The 17240-nt window shown below is 41.3% G+C and overlaps 1 protein-coding gene across 11 annotated transcripts in view; it reads right to left on the reverse strand.

Annotated features, from left to right (window-relative positions):
- The window catches only part of TASP1 (taspase 1), a 150805-nt gene that overhangs the window by 38719 nt on the left and 94846 nt on the right, over window positions 1-17240 (reverse strand). The window contains exon 12 of one of the 11 annotated variants that reach the window (XR_005596833.1): window positions 10722-11361. The exons of the other annotated variants lie outside the window; for them this stretch is intronic. The gene's annotated coding sequence lies outside the window, so the exon portion shown is untranslated. The remainder of the gene's footprint in view (window positions 1-10721; window positions 11362-17240) is intronic. 11 annotated transcript variants of the gene reach the window in all.

Raw genomic sequence — 17240 nt, forward strand, 5'->3', positions numbered from 1 at the left:
TTGCCATCCCATATGACATGTAAAAAGTAAAGTCTCAAACCTGTCACTGGATTAATGTGGGCAGGCTCTTACGCCTATGCAGTTCCACTGAAGTCTAAGATGCTCCATGGGGACATGGCGGTCTACACTAGGCAGATCAGATGGCAGAACTGGGCCCTAGAATGTGTTAAAAAATCTATGCTTATGTGTATAGATGTATAAAATGACATAAGTATAGTTATCAAGATTTGTTTCTGATATCAGTTACACCAATGTGAATGTAGAGCATCTTCCCTGATTCCAAGGGAGTTACTCCAGATTTATATTAGAGTGTCTGAGATCAGTTATTAGCCGTGAGGACATTTGCGTACCATACATATTTGGGGTGTACTGTACATATTTTTGGTTTTATACTTTTATCTTTAAACACCTTAGGGCAGAGGTCACCAAACTGTGGGGCACGCCCCCCTATGAAGGAACATTTTGGGGGGGGGGTGCGCAGTCCTCCTTAGTTTCTTCTTACCAGCTAGAGACTCCGACATAGAAGGATTTGGGGCAAAATCAGTACTTGGTCCTGCTAGTGAAGGCAGGGGGCTGGACTTGATGACCTTTCGGGGTCCCTTCCAGTTCTATGAGATAGGTGTATCTCCATATATTATATTATTAGTAGTAGTTGTATTGAAAGGACAGTGGGTCCTGGAGTGGAAATGTGCAACACATCTTGAACAACAGTTACACAACCATTTTTTCTTTGAGTGATTACACATGTGCATTCCACTTCAGGTGACTCACAAGCAGTTCAGTCTGCAGGAGGGTGGGTTTCAGAGTCTATCTTAACAGTGATTGTAGAACTACTCATCCAAATTTTGCATAATCTCTGGATTGCCGAGATATAGCATAGTGACTTGTAAAAGTATGCAATGATGCAGCTTTACAAATGTCCCTTATAGGTACTTGAGCCAGGAAAGCTGTGGAAGCTTCAGGAGCCATCAGCACCAAGTGGCTACCATAGTCCAGCAGTTGCTGCACCAAGGTTGTTGGCATCTCAGCAGGGGACAGTCTTGAAGGCCTGGAGGGAAGAAGCAGAGTTTGGTACCACACTGACACTCTACCTTCCATATCCAATGCTCTGCTAGTAGATGGTACTTGGAGATCTCAATCTTCCCACCTCTGAGGAATGTGCTATTTCCTTGGCACTGGAAAGGGGGATTGGTGTCTTCCCTCTGACAATCTCCTTGGCAGGGGATGAGGACACCACAACGTCTTCAGGGGCATTCCTAGTCAAGGTGAAAGTATTCGGTACCCATGCTGAGCAAGAAGGCTCTGAAGTTGGATGTGAAGCTGCCTGAGTAAGAATGCGATGGATGTTGTTAAAATGAAAGCCTTACTTTACATTTCAAGTGTTTGTGTTTCTGTATCTTTAGTAAAAGGTTAAAAGGCTTTTTAATGGTGTGTTTGCCATAGTACTAAGCAGGCAGAGGTCTCTGAACTACGTTAGCAAAAAGCCCAGTTATGCAGTATGTGCACTTAACAGGAAAATGCTAAACTGAAAAATGGCACTGTAAGACAAAAACCTTTGAAAGGAATATTTTCCTGCTATTGCCCTGCGGATGTGAAATTCTGAATTTTTTTTGTTATTGTTTAAATGAAAACACTGACACTCCCGTTAACTAGAGTAGTTCAAAACGTTATGTTATAATTCAATGGAATGCAGCAGGAAGTCTAGTTCCACATGATTATAGCACACTGGGTGGTGCTGTAAAATATAAAGCTGAAGGCCAAGTGACTTTAATCTGATGACAAATGCAGCAATACTTTACAAATGCACTGTCTATGCATCTCATTTTTACGTTACTAACAGAAAGTAGCATTTGCTGGTGAGAGGCTTGATGCTAGCACTATCACAACTAACGAACAGCTGGTGTCTGGTGTTGTAATGACAAGTCATTCCATATAAAACAACACATCCGAGTTTCTTTTTTTTTTTTTTTAAGTTCCTGTATTGTGGATCAATGGTGGAAGACAGCTTTACTGCATACAGTACATTTTTGAATAGTCTTTACAAATGCACCAGGTAAAGCCCCACTTTTGCAATGCAAACAAAGTATTTGGATGTCTGTTTTTTGCACATTCAAATAGATGTGCTTGGAAAAAAAATTTAGACTCTAGGATTGAATTTTAGAAAAATAATGGGCTATTTTTTTTTTAAATGTTGAATATTTAGATAGTGTATGTGTCTTTAAATTACCATAGTAGATAAAGAGAAACTGCTTTCTCGTTAATATTGGACTCCAAAATTTCCAGTGTCAAAGTAACTTCACTTTTCAACGTAAGGGGTCTAGACATCAGTAGGATTCACACAAGTGTCAGTTAACAAAAACCAAATTCACTGTTACGTAGCACTGCAAAGATGTTGAACACTGAAATGTCAAAACATGGGTAACATAATTAGAGACAAATTCCGCTATTAGATGCATGTGAGCACATTATCTTAAATAAAAGTTCCACATGAGTATTTGAGGGTAGAGTTTAGCGCATTGATCCTGATCCTGCAATGGACGTAGCATCCTCAACCACTAACTAAAATGGGAGTTGAAAGTTCAGTAACATACTAGGAGACGCTCAGTGCCTGGCAGAATTTGGACCCAGAATGCATCACACAAAAATGGGTCTTCCCCTTCCTCCCCCCATGGTGTTTCACATTAAAATAAAATAAATTATGTTGTTTCAAAATACTAAAACTGGCTGAGATCCATATTGTCTGAAGAATAGCCTCACTTACTATTACATCAAACTATTGGTTACTGGGCCATCTCCAAACAATGTTTTGTTTTGTTTTTTAAAAAAACCCTCTACACCTCATATTTTAACTAGTGTTAAAATACTGTAAAAATACAATACAATACAACCACATATGAACATCTAGCTAGTCATTACAATTTGACATGGAAGAATTTAAAGTTCTCCTCTTGGAAACCAGAGCGCCTTGTTCACTTTAGATTGATTTGACAAAGTAAAAAATATCTTTGATATTCATATATTATTGTTGAACCTTGATTTATAAGCGGCACAGAAGCAAATATTAAAAAAAAACAAACCAAAATCTATACTACTGCAAGACAGGGCTGTTCAGTGCTAAGTGAAGATGGGTAGGTAGTAAAGTGTAATTGTGTTGGTAATAAAAGTTACCTAACTCCGTATAATCACTTAGTGTGGCCATTATAGCTCATAACATTCTTGTGCCTTCAGCATTCACTTTTCAGAAATGTTCATCCTTCAGCACTTAAAACCAGTATACGAAAGAAATGTTTGCAAATTAAGCCAGCCACACATGTCTTTACTTTCCTACATAAATTCACCTTATTTATCTGCACCTAGAATTGTTATCCAGCAGCCAGCCAAATTTTAGCAGCATGAATAATTCATGTAAAGTTGTGATCCCACTTAACAAGTGCCCCAGCTGTAGATTTCTTTCCTTGTTATAGAATTAGTGCCAAAACATTTAATGCTACATTTTCCCTAGACCCTTTTCATTTTCATAGGGATTTTTTGCTGGAACTTACTTGGAGTCTCAGTCAAAGTTACAGTACATTCCTTTACCTCCGGTACACTTATTGGCCTGCAAGTAAAGCAGGAGAAAGGAGGAGAAACAGTACATTTGGGGTTTTTTTCCCCACAAAAGCCTGCTCTGAGTTGTTTGAATTTAAAAATATGTAGAGTAGTTGCTCCATGTGGACTATTATAGTACAAGTTCCAAAATGGTTTTCATTAGCTTTTAATTCATTCACGTACGATCCTAAGAACCTCAACTTTGGGCCTGCAGTTTTCCGCTCTCAATCTGTGCCCAAAATATGATTTTTTTTTTAAACTTTGGCAAAAAAAAAAAGTGTAACTGGTTTGGAGTTCTTGGAAAGTGGAACAAAACAATTAAATGAAACACCATTTTCCTCACTGAAGTGAGGGAGAGGGAACTAAAAAATGGCTGAACATGGAAGCTCCAAACTGTGTATGTGCTTTACAAGAGCTTTATGAAGTGATTTTAAACTAATACAAAAATATTTAAAAATTGGTACCAATGATGTTGAAGATTTCCTTAAGCTGAAACTGCCATCCCAAAGAGTTGCACTACACAGCCTCATGCAGCTAGCTACGTTACAGCCCCTATCCTGCAAAAATACTGTGGATAGTCCCATTGTCTTAAAGTTAAGCAAGTGTTTGCAGGACTGGGTCCTCTGCACAGGCTAGTGTTGAAGAAAGGGAGGGTAGTGCCACTGAGTCGGTGAAGCCTTCAGATATTCATGGCAATGGTACGGGAGCAGCTGACTTTTGGGTCTATCCCAGTCCTCGGATGTTGAGAAATCAGACCACTGTTCAAACGATGGTACCATCAGATCCGGGTGAATCACAGGGGAGTGGTCAGGAACACTAGCTGAAGGAGGTAAATCCAACGCAGGAGAGAGTACTCTTTTAGGAGGAGAGTGCACCAGGAGATGTAGTGAACTCACTTCTTCCCAGGAAAATAGTTCATGAGGTCTGGGTGCCATCTGAAGCCTCCCTGGTGTCAGCAGCATGTGCTCTGTAGTTGGAACTGGAGCCAGAACTGGAGCAGAGGACTGTCTCAGAACTAAAGGTTCCCTTGATGTTGGCAGTACCGATACAAAAGGGGTACCCAGCTCAGCAGTCGGGACTGATGGGTCTGGTGTTCTATGTGACTTCTTCTCATGTCTGTGAGCCTTGGAATGTTCTGTGATCACTGGAGATCTACACCAGCACCCAAGCGCAAGGTCTACCACCCACCCCCTGTACAACAGTTCAGAACTCCTCAATTCTTTCATCAGTAACCCTATGAGCCTCCTCTTAAGTGTCCTGCACTTCCTCCTGTGGGTACTGTCAGAGTCAGGCTAATCAGCTCTTAAGCAGTGCTTCTCAAACTTGGGACGCCGCCTGTGTAGGGAAAGCCCCTGGCGAGCCAGGCCCATTTGTTTACCTGCCGCGTCCGCAGGTCCGGCCGATCGTGGCTCCCACTGTCCGCGATTCGCTGCTCCAGGCCAATGGGAGCTGCTGAAAGCGGCGCAGACTGAGGGACATACTTCCAGCAGCTCCCATTGGCCTGGAGCAGTGAACCGCGGCCAATGGGAGCCACGATCGGCAGGACCTGCGGACGCAGCAGATAAACAAACCAGCCCGGCCCACCAGGGGCTTTCCCTACACAAACGATGTCCCAAGTTTGGGAAACACTGCTCTTAGGGGAACACAATAGGGACCATCACTCGAAGAACATATCCTTTCTGCAAATTGTTTAGGCAGAGAATGTTTCTTATTCGTCTAATTAAAAAGAGGAAAGAATACATTCATATTTCTGTATTTAAAATATTTTTGGATAGGTACACTTATTTTCTCATATTACTACATGACTATAGCTGTGCTAAAGGAGTTGCACGTATTTTATAACAGCCATAAAGACAGCATACATGAAGAGTTCCATCTGCTTAGTCAAGCTATGTTGGATGCTAGATAGCTGACCTTGATGTGTGTGGTATCAAACCTATCTAAAAACACTGATATAAAGAGGATCTTGAAATTGTTTTAATCCTACACATGTTCGTGCTATGCACAAGGGACTTGACTTTGTGAAGTGCTGAGTGCCCTCAACGCTTCCTGAACTTAAAGTTTAGAACATATTTTATCCTTTTAGATCTAAAACCAGCATCTGTTGCAAGCAAGACATTAGGGAGAAAAGAGGAGTACAGACTGCTAAGGGACACATGAACCGCAATTAAAAGGAACACTTGGCAGCGCATTTTTCATATTTGTTCAGCTATTTTTAGAAGTTTTAAAAGACATGAAAACTTGAAATGTGTTTTACTCAAATTTTATCCTGTACATTATATTCACCATGATGTGTTACTAAAAGTAATCAGAGTACCCACACTGATTTTGCTTAATCCACATTGGGCTCTTTGCACATATCTTAACATAAAATTAAGATTTTAGTAAATATATTCTATACTGGTTGCCTGAAAATATATTTTATTACAGTGGAAAGATGCAGATGCTACGCATACCTCTGTTTGGGCCACTAGTTTGCAAACTGCAAACATAACAGCAACAGGAACAAATTCTGCTCTCATACATCAACATGGGTTTATGTTGGCATAAGGAGGAAGAATTTTGCATACAGTATCCAAAAATATAAACCTGATGAATCGAGCCGTTAAATATAACAACCCACCCCTGTGAAAAGACAAGGTGTCCTTCAGTAGCTTTATGCAACAGATACATAAATTATATTTTACCATGATGGACATTATCACCAACTTAACCTAACTTCAGAATTTAATAATTCAGCATTTTATTCCGATTTGACAGTTTGGAAGTGCTATGAAGTGATTTCTTACATATATCTGTGTGCCTTATTCTTTTAATCTAATAACAGCCTCCAAAAAATAAGCGACCCAATTTTCACAGCTCAGGACTCACTACTACTCCCATTGAATTCAGGCTAAGGCTGAGCATCAGAAGGCTAAAGCAGAGAGGTTTCCTCTCAGAAACTACATGACAAGCAAGTTCTGTCTGTAAAATGAAACCGTGTAGATAACCGACCAATTTTAAGGGGAATCTAATACTTATGAAAGGTTGTTAGATTATAACCACCAGAGCTTGACCCACAGAACAGATATACAATAGTGCAAGGACACGATACTTGACCCTTCTGGTTTGCCTCAGACTTCAGCTCTGCCCTGGAGGGACAGGTATCTAGGATTGGCAACTTAGTTTCCAAGTCCATTTAAAACTTAGTCTTTGCCAAGATTGACAAAAAGAGTGCCCAATTGTTGTGGTGTATTTGGTGATGGTGGGGACCTGCCTATTAGAATCCCAGGCTTGGTGCCAACTCTTCATTTAGAGCATTAAAGATCTGCTATTGGATGATAGCTGATAGGTAAATCCATTCTAAGGCAGAAGCAGTGTTCCATTTACGGTTACCAGCTCCATGGACTAGCCAGTCCCCCATCGGGTGTATCGTATTTAGATCTACTGTCTTCCATACTACAGGAACCACTACTAGCTCCACTGTAATTAACATTTTATTTCTTGATAATTTGGATGTAAACATTTACTCTGGAAAGGTATAAGCACTGGAGTGGCAAAACTGTTAAGCAGTATTGATAGAGTGCAAACAAAGTAATACTTCCCAGTTTTAAATACGTTTGTATTATGTTACTAAAGAAGGTTCAGAGGCCATTAGTCCACAAGGATGTTCATTTTCTACTACGCGACTGGACTTACTAAGCCTGTGCACACCTCAAATTGAGATGAAGTAATTTGCCCTGTCTATGCTGATGCTATGCATCACATTAAATGTAGTGCTAAAGCTATATATGGTATCTTTGATAAAGGTAATTGATATGAACACACACTAAATGGACAGTCAGGTTTTGATTTCATGCACCTTCATTTGTTAAATATGTAAGCACAAGAAAGCATCTGGATCCACAGATCTCTAAATTTTAGGATAACAAAAAAACAAAACAAAAAAACCCCCCAAACAACTGAAACTACCACAGCAATTTAAAATAAATTGGATTTTTAAAGATGCTGCAGCAAAAATTTGTACTCTGCTTCAGACTTTTCATGCTAGATTTTTAAAGACATTTATATCATTGAATATAGTGCACGCCATTCAAAATACATGTTCATTTAGGAGAACCATACACAGACCCTGCAATACAGAAGTAGAAGCAAGGCCTGCTAAAGCACATACAGAAAGGTATTTTTAAAATGCTCTCCAGTGTCAGCAAAAAACCTTAACAAAACCCACAAGAACAGTGAGTGATTCTAAAGAGAGACAATTTCATTTAAAGAGCTGCATGCTCGTTGTCTTAAGCAAATGATGAATGTCGTAACAACGCTTTTTATTAAAGCTTTCACTGTTCTACTACTTATATTTGATATGTACACACATGGTATCTACCTGTCCTTATATATTACATTAGAGCGGTGGTGGGCAGCCTGGGGGCCGCATGTGGCCCATCAGGGTAATCTACTGGCGGGCCGTCAGCCAGTTTGTTTACATTTGCATGGCAGCCCGTAGCTGCCAGTGGCCGCAGTTCATGGTTACTGGAAAATGGGAGCTGCAGGAAGCGGCACGGGCAGCAGGGACATGCTGGCCACCGCTTCCCACAGCTCCCATTGGCTGGGAATGGCAAACCGCAGCCCCTGGGATGTAAACACTGTCTGGCAGCTCGCTAGCGGATTACCCTGATGGGCCGCGTGCAGTCCGTGGGCCGCAGGTTGCCCACAACTGCATTGGAGGGATATTTTAAAAAACCAAACAGAAAGACATACACACAAATAACTAAACAATGCTGTTGTGATGGTGAATACTTATGAGGACAAAGGAGGATCTTGGCTAGAATTCCAGATTTCCAGTTTTACAGTTAAATTTATTAATTAGATTCTGGGCTGAAGAAAAGGAGAGCTGTTAGCTTCTTTACCAGTTGGGCTGGAAGCTCTCACAGGACCCCTTGGCCCTTTGGTGGTTTCATTTTCATGGCAGTAAGCTACAGAGCTCAGCAAATAAGCTGGGTTGTGGGCTTTCAGAGCACACTTACCAATGCATGGAGTAAGTACTGACAGACCCCAGCTCTTCACTTTAAGTTTTTCCTTTCCATATTAATAATGTAAATGGATGTTTGTTTTTAATAGCAACCTAGAAACACTAAGTACTTTTTACTAGGTTTTTATAGGCTTCCAAATTCCAAAAATCAAAGACTTTAAACGAACTAATGAGTTTCATGGAGTTTCCATTCTCTTTTTAAAAAAAGAATCACTAGCCACCATGATAGGGTTGGGAAGGACCACCTGGCTCATCTACTCCAACCCCTTGCATCAATCATTAGAGTTTAATAAGGTGTTAACTAAAGTTTCGCCTGGAGCACACGTTCAAAATGTTTTAGTCTGTATTGCTTCTATTAACTTTTTAGCCAGTTTTATTCCACAAAGGAGTGTTAACAATCTTAACTTTATTTTAAAAAAGTATATATACTTAAAATATGTAGAGTATGTTTACTGTTAATGTGTAGTATGCTTTTCTCACTATAGGACTGGTACAGCCTTTCCTCAGTAGGATCTCCCCCTGCTCACATGGGAAAGGGGCAGAAATGCCTCTATGGCAGTTTTCTCCCACTCCAGACCACCATGGATGCTGCAAAGGTTCTGGGAGGTGGGATGGCCCCATGGCAGAGCTAGGAAGTGGCCATACCGTGTAACTTTGCCCCCTGGCAGTCCAGTGGCTATCTGAGCATGGACCTTTTCCCCATCAATCACCATGACCTATGTGTTATTAGGAGAACTCCCATCCTGGGAGCTCCAAAAAACGTTAAACCCTTCTCCCTAGAGTGAGGTTTGCAAGGTTCTTTCGTCGGATTTTCCTGCCAGAGTTTGCTTGGCTTTTTGAGCTATCCTCCTGAAAGTTCTCTTTAGGAAGGTGCAATCTTAGCAACTGAAATGTCATTACAGACATCAAAATACAGCCAGGTTTACTGTACCTGAATCTCCGTAAACAATCAGCAACACATCTTCTTAAGCACTATAGGTGAGTCAATTACATTTAGTGTTCATAGCTCAAGTTTATGTCTTCAGTCTTACCTTGCTAAATATTATTTGCTACTGGTGTCTGGGGCACAGTCACAAAATGATTGCTGAGAAGAGAGATTTCAACAGGATGGTCCACACAGATGTGGTTAGGACACTGAAGACCAGTTTGCTAAAACCTGTTTGTTCTCCCCACTCCCAGCCCAAAATGTTTACTTTATAGAACAGTTATGATCTAGTATTTGAGAGTATTCAAGAACGTTAATGGCATGACAGCTCTTTTTTAAAAGGATATATGCAATATAAATTATACTGTCAAAGAGCAATGCCTAAGTTAAGCGCTTGCAAATACCCCTAAATATTCATGGAAGTGATAGTGTGGGAAGCCCAGAGGATGAAATTCTTCTTGCTGAAGACCAGTCGCTAGACTTAATGGGGATTTGAGTGCTGCATAGGCCCTGTAATGGCCCCTTTACAGGGATAAATTAATATTTCACTTAGAGTGAAACACACACTTGAACTATAAACAAAAGTTAAAAATCTATTTAAGGAATTCAATATGGGTGTCTAAATCCTCCCATCAAAAGACTAGGCAGTAGCCAATTTTAATGAATATACTGATGTGGAGGTTCTTTTTTTTTTTTTTAAACTGAAGATAATTTCTCATAAATCATTCATGGGATTTTTCCACCATGATTCATGAGTTACAAGATCATCTGTAACTCACTATAGGTGAGTCAATTACATCATCTGTAACTCATGTCAACTATAAAAAACAAAACAAAACCAACCAAAAAACCAACCAAGAAATCCTGATAACTGGTGATGTAGACAAAATTGATCAATTTTTCTAAACATTTTTCTCTGCAGTCTATAAGACTCTGAAATAACAATATCATAAAATGTTTAATTAACATTCTAAATCAGGCAATTAGATTTCAAAACTTGGCGAGCCAGGAATGAGTAATCAGTAGTCAGTTTTCCTTTTCTCCCTCTAAGGAGAGGATGACTTGTACATGAATGTATAAATGTGAAAGCACTAGTGAAAGCAAGGCCAACAGAATACTCCTTGGATTTGGAACAGAAGGTGTTGAAATTAACATTCTTAAATCCTGTGGAAGTCTTACCCTTACCATACAAGCCATTACCTTGTACCTGAGGAATGGTGTTCTCAATCATGATCTTCATCCCAGCTCTTTAGGTGATTTTAAATATTCTGAGCCCAAATCATAAAATACCTTGAAGATAGAGACCAAGATCTTGAATTTGATGTGATACTGTACGGAAAGCCAGCAGAGACCACAAAGGACAGGTTTGAAGCATGCAGCTGTATTATGTATTAGTTGAGGTTTCCAAATAGCTGCTGTTTTCATAACCAGGGTAGAATGCTTTGGTGTAGTCAAGTGAGGAGTAACAAGGGAATTCAACAACTGAAGTCAAGGCATCATCCACCAGAGTAGGGTGCAGTCAGACAGACAGCCACAGAAGGTAGAATGTTTTACTTGCAGAAGCTAGTCTGCAAGAGCTTGGTGTACTTAAAGAATTCAAGAGCATTCAGTCCTCCACGTGTTTTCCTTCTCCAATAAGCATGATCTCCAGTTTCCGAGGGTTCAACTTCAGCCAGGTAGTATTCATTCATAAATTAATCTCAGTCTGGAAACTGGCAAGTCCGGTCTAATGATACTGTCACAGTGCAAAGATTAGGCAGACTTACGCATTATCTTGACACTTGGGTTCACGCTCTCTCACCATTTCTGCCAGTGGTTGCAGGTAAGTATTGAAGAAGAGCTAAAAGAGAATTGATCCTGTGAGACTCTGCACCTTTGCCACCAGATGCCATCTCACTTGCAGTTCCCCATCCAAACCCTTTAGGGGCATCCCTCCAGGAAGATCTCAAACCATTTCACTGCCTTTCCCTTGACCTCAGCAACCGCCCTCAGATGGGACAGAAGTATCATGAACAAACGCTACAGAAAGGTCCACGAATATGAGAATAGAGGTCTTCCCACCATCCTCTGACATCAAGAGATTGTCCATCACCACTGCTAATGCCATTTCTGTTCTATTCCCTGGACTGAATTCAGATTACACAAGGTCTCAGATAATGGATACTATTAACGAACTTGAGCTATAACCCCACCCCTATTTAGTTATTTTCCATTGAATTATTTAATGTTTATAGTTAAGTGTATCCAAAATGATACATAAATGTTTTCCAATGATAATTAACAAGAGCAGATCAGTTATTTCATGTACAAACTGTACCCTAAAATACATTAACACAGCAACCTAGGCAACAAAAATTTGAAAATATTTTTGCCTCTTAGGACTGAAAAGCATCAGATTCTGTTTATAGTTTTCAAAGGGTTTTCTTTAATACTTTACAAGAAACTCTAAACTACAATTCATAATATTTCCATGTGGACAGTCTGAATCTCCTGCCTGTGAGATGGCACAAATGTTTACTCTCAAGTCTGCATTCCTCAAACTTGGCCACATTTGAAAGGAATGGATGAGTACCAAAATCCACTGTTTTGTATGAAAGATATTTGTGTTTATAGAACACCATTCTTATTCTGTGTACCAATCTACTGCTCTTCTGTTTATTACATTAAACCCATTCCATTTACAAAAGTCTAAATTTAATTTCCCCACCTCCTACTCAATCAGAAATTGTGTGTTATCCATAATATTTTGGCTCTAAATCAAAGGGATGACGGAAGCACATCACCTGCTGTTTAAACAGCTCCAAGTGTCTAAGCCAGGCATTCCCTAATTGGAAGAATTCCCAAGGTTCTGTGGAGATTTCAAGAGTTCTGTAAACAGGAAGCAAGGATCTGATGGCAAAGGCCACAATCAGCTGTTCATGGGTCCAATACAACTACATTTTTACACTTGACTATCCACTTCAGTTCTGCCTCGCGAAACCATTCTTTTTGGCTTGGTCCAGATTATTTTATTAGAAGTTTAATGTGACCACAAAGTACGGGTTTAAGAAAGAGGAGCAAAAAAACCCAGCCATGCTGTCTGTAGTAGGCTATTAACCTAATTTATCCAGTTATTTCACAGTAGAAGGAAAACTTGCATCGTATGATATATCTTAAGTAACCTTTATATCAGCAAAAATCAAAATCTGTGAAAGTTCACAAGAAAATAAGAGTTACTTAGTTTAAGCCTAATATTTAAGCATAAAATTTCCCCTTGGGTAATATTTTGCAAAAATTAATGTTGTGCCTGATTTTCAGAATTGCCAAGCACTCACAAAACTGCACTGTTAAGTTTGAGACTCCTCTGTTGATATGTTACTGGAAGCAGTAATATTAATCTGGATTTTCTGTATTCAGTCACAGATACCAATATGCATTAATAGTAACCATGAGTAATGGATCAATATCTAACGTGTACCAAATATTTTTTGGAAAGCAGTGACTGAGAATATATAATAAACAGGTTTTAATTACAAACAGGCCTAATGCACAATACAAAATAAGCACACAATTTTTGTTTTCATTCTTAACAAAAGCAATGAGCATTTTGACAATGAATACTACTAATCTGCTTTTTTATTTGAGTCTTTCCAAGAGTTCTGGAAACATGAATGAGTTAACTCTCAACTCCTGTGAATTTGGGCACTATCATCCCTATTATGAATGGGGAAACTAAGAGATACCGAAGCAAAGTGACTAATTTAAGTTCACACAGCACGTCTGGGATAAAGCCAGGGATTAAACCCAGAGTCTCTGATTTCCGATTATGCTTGTAATCAGAAAATCTTCATTTCCAGGAAGGATGATAGCCTTTAAAACCAAGTTTAAGCACAGTCCTAGTTCAAAAATGTTATTCTGTCCCACCTAACTAGATTAATAACACGCTTTTCATTCCACATGGACTTTATTCCTACTTTGCCAAAATCTGCCTCACTGAAACAGCCCCAAGTTTATCACTACTGAATGGCTCTTCTGTTCATCCTGCAGACCAGCTTGTTTATCTATGGCTTCTAGCAAACCTTTCATATAGTAAGATGTTTTTCCAATTAGTCACCAAGAGGAATAGCTACTTTTGGAGGAGTCTCCTTAATGTGCAGTCAGTACAGAGGATCCAGGGTAGACATAATAAAAAAACCTCAGATGCACTATCACACAAAACTTAAGTAAATCTGCCCATCTTTCTCAGGCAGAGTTTTCTGTGACTGGTAAACCCCACAATAAAACTGAATGTAAACATTGCTCTTGTGTTGGCATTGTCATAGCCTTACTGCCACAAACTAAATTAAAAGACGTCTACTTGTTCTCCTTCAATATCCTGGTATTTATTTTAATCTTTTCAGAATAGTTTCATTTAGATCAACTTTTTTAACTTAAATTTATGCCCACAGACCTCATGTTTCCTTTCTCAAGACTTTTGCGGACTATCTTCTGTTTCTTATTCCTCACTATTTGTTCCTTCAATATTGCACTATTCTAACCTATTATTTCATCGATATTTTCCTCCCCAGCACACTTTCATTTCTACTGCCAAAACCTTGTATATAGCACCAAGGCAGACTGTCAAAAGCAGGGCAGACACCCCAAAATGGTGGAATGTTCTATAATTGATATAGTGATCCACAAGTTCACATTTGTTACTGGCTTGGTGAAATCAGTCTTATCATGGAGTCACAGACAGTTCCCTTAAGCCTGGTCTACACTACACGTTTATACCGAATTTAGCAGAGTTAAACCAATTTAACCCTGCACCCGTCCACACAACGAAGCCCTTTATATCGATATAAAGGGCTCTTAAAACCGATTTCTGTACTCCTCCCCGACGAGGGGAGTAACGCTGAAATCAGTATTGCCATATCGGATTAGGGTTAGTGTGGCCGCAATTCAACGGTATTGGCCTCCGGGCGGTATCCCACAGTGCACCACTGTGACCGCTCTGGAAAGCCATCTGAACTCGGATGCACTGGCCAGGTAGACAGGAAAAGCCCCGTGAACTTTTGAATTTCATTTCCTGTTTGGCCAGCGTGGAGAGCTCACCAGCACAGGTGACCACGCAGAGCTCATCAGCACAGGTAACAATGCAGTCTCCTGAGAATCAGAAAAGAGCTCCAGCATGGACTGCACGGGAGGTACTGGATCTGATCGCTGTATGAGGAGAGGATTCTGTGCTAACAGAACTCTGTTCCAAAAGACGAAATGAAAAAACATTTGAAAAAATTTCCAAGGCCATGATGCAGAGAGGCCACACCAGGGACCCAGTACAGTGCGGTGTGAAAGTTAAGGAGCTCAGACAAGCCTACCAGAAAACCAAAGAAGCAAACGGAAGGTCCGGGGCAGGGCTGAAAACATGCCGCTTCTACGCTGAGCTGCATGCAATTCTCGGGAGGTCCGCCACCAGTACCCCACCCCTGTCCGTGGATTCCGAGGTGGGGGTGGTAACCTCAGACATGGCTGAGGATTCTGCAGACAGGGAAGATGATGAGGAGGAAGAGGAGGACAAGCTTGCAGAGAGCACACAGCACTCCGTTCTCCCCAACATCCAGGAGCTTTTTCTCACCCTGACGGAATTACCCTCCCAGCCCTCCCAAGCCACTATCCCACACAATGAAGCCATGGAAGGGACCTCTGGTGAGTGTACCTTTGTAAATATAAAACATGGTTTAAAAGCAAGCATTTTTTAATGACTAATTTGCCCTGAGGACTTGGGATGCATTCGCGGCCAGTACAGTTACTGGAAAAGTCTGTTAACATGTCTGGGGATGGAGCGGAAATCCTCCAGGGACATCTTCATGAAGCTCTTCTGGAGGTACTCCAAAAGCCTTTGCAGAAGGTTTCTGGGCAGGGCAGCCTTATTCCGTCCTCCATGGTAGGACATTTGACCACGCCATGCATGTAGCAAGTAATCTGGTATCATTGCATGACAAAGCCTAGCTGCGTATGGTCCCGGTGTTTGCTGGCATTCAAGCAACGTCCGTTCTTTATCTCGCTGTGCTATCCTCAGGAGAGTGATATCGTTCATGGTAACCTGGTTGAAATTCAGAAATTTAATTAAGGGGACAGAGATGGCCATTCCTACTGGGCTGTTTGCCTGTGGCTTAAAATAAATCCTTCATTGCAGGTAGCCAAGCGGGGAAAGGGGGGCGGGTGACTGGCGCTGATCTTTTTCACATTTGGCTAGCAGTGATCTTCCATGATACCAGCCACGCGGTGGGAGGAGGGGTAAAGCGATCATCCCAGAGAATTGGATGGGAGGGTGGTTTCTGCTGCTGCATGTTAACAGGAAAGCAGCAGCACTGAATGGGCTTTGCTTGGTATTTGGGAAAGGAGGGCACTGTGTATATGAAGGCTGCAGAAGCCGAAAGACAATGGCTTACCATGGCCGCATGCAAGCCGAATTCTGCTGCCCGGACCTGCGTCTGTGAGATCTCTAACACCAGAGCCACAGGAACTCAATATTAAGATGTAAAATGCGACCTTGTAGTGAAATCACATGTGCTATGTAAGGTTAATAGTGTTGTTCACCGTGAAAGAGTATAAGCATTGTTCTGTAAAATGTATCTTTTTAAATATTTCTCTCCCTTTTTCCCCTCCCTCATGCAGCTGCAAATTTTTCAAGCCTCCCTACTCCATCCTGAAGGCTATCTCAGATAAGGTGGCGGAAAAAAAAGACGCGAGACGAAATGTCCTCGGAAATCATGGAAGTGACCCGCAATGAAAGAGCTCATCTGAATGAGTGGAAGGACGTGGTATCAAATTACAGGAAAGATGCCAGTGAATGTGAGGACAGGAGGAACGCTCGAGATGAGAGGTGGCGGCAGGAAGATCAGAGGTTAGGCAGGAAGATCAGCGGTGCCGGGATGCAACTCTGGGGCTGCTGCGTGATCAAGCTGACATGCTCCGGCATCTGGTGGAGCTTCAGGAACAGCAGCAGGATCACAGAGTGCCGCTGCAGCCCTGTATAACCGCCCTCACCCCTCACCATGTTCCACATCCTCCTCACCCAGACGTGTAAGAATGTGTGGGGGGAGGCTCTGTGCACCCGCCCACTCCACCCCCGTAGACAGCCCAACCAAAAGGCTGTCATTACTTTGAAATTTTTTTAGTGGCCTTTTCCTTCCCTCCTATCCTCCTCCCAAACCACACCTGGGCTACCTTGTCAGTTCTCTCCCTCTTTTTATAATGAATTAATAAAGAATACATGATTTTTAAACGATAGTGACTTTATTTCCTTAAGCAAGCTGTAATCGAAGGGGGAGGGTGAGTTGTTTACAGGGAATGAGTCAATCAAGGGGGGGGGGTTTATCAAGGGGAAACAAACACAGCAGTCACACTGTACCCTGGCCCATGATGAAACTCATTTTCAAAGCTTCTCTGATGCACACTGCTTCCTGGTATGCTCTTCTAATCGCCCTGGTGTCTGGCTGCGCATAATCAGCGACCAGGTGATTTGCCTCAGCCTCCCACCCCGTCATAAAGGTCTCCCCCTTACTCTCACAGAGATTGTGGAGCACACAGCAAGCAGCAATAACAAAGGGGACATTGGTTTGGCTGAGGTCTGAGCGAGTCAGTAATGTGCGCCAGCGCGCCTTTAAACGGCCAAATGCACATTCTACCACCATTCTGCACTTGCTCAGCCTGTAGTTGAACAACTCCTGACTACTGTCCAGGCTGCCTGTGTATGGC

The sequence above is a fragment of the Mauremys reevesii genome, linkage group 3 (genome assembly GCF_016161935.1).
Source record: "Mauremys reevesii isolate NIE-2019 linkage group 3, ASM1616193v1, whole genome shotgun sequence".
NCBI lineage: Eukaryota > Metazoa > Chordata > Testudines > Geoemydidae > Mauremys > Mauremys reevesii.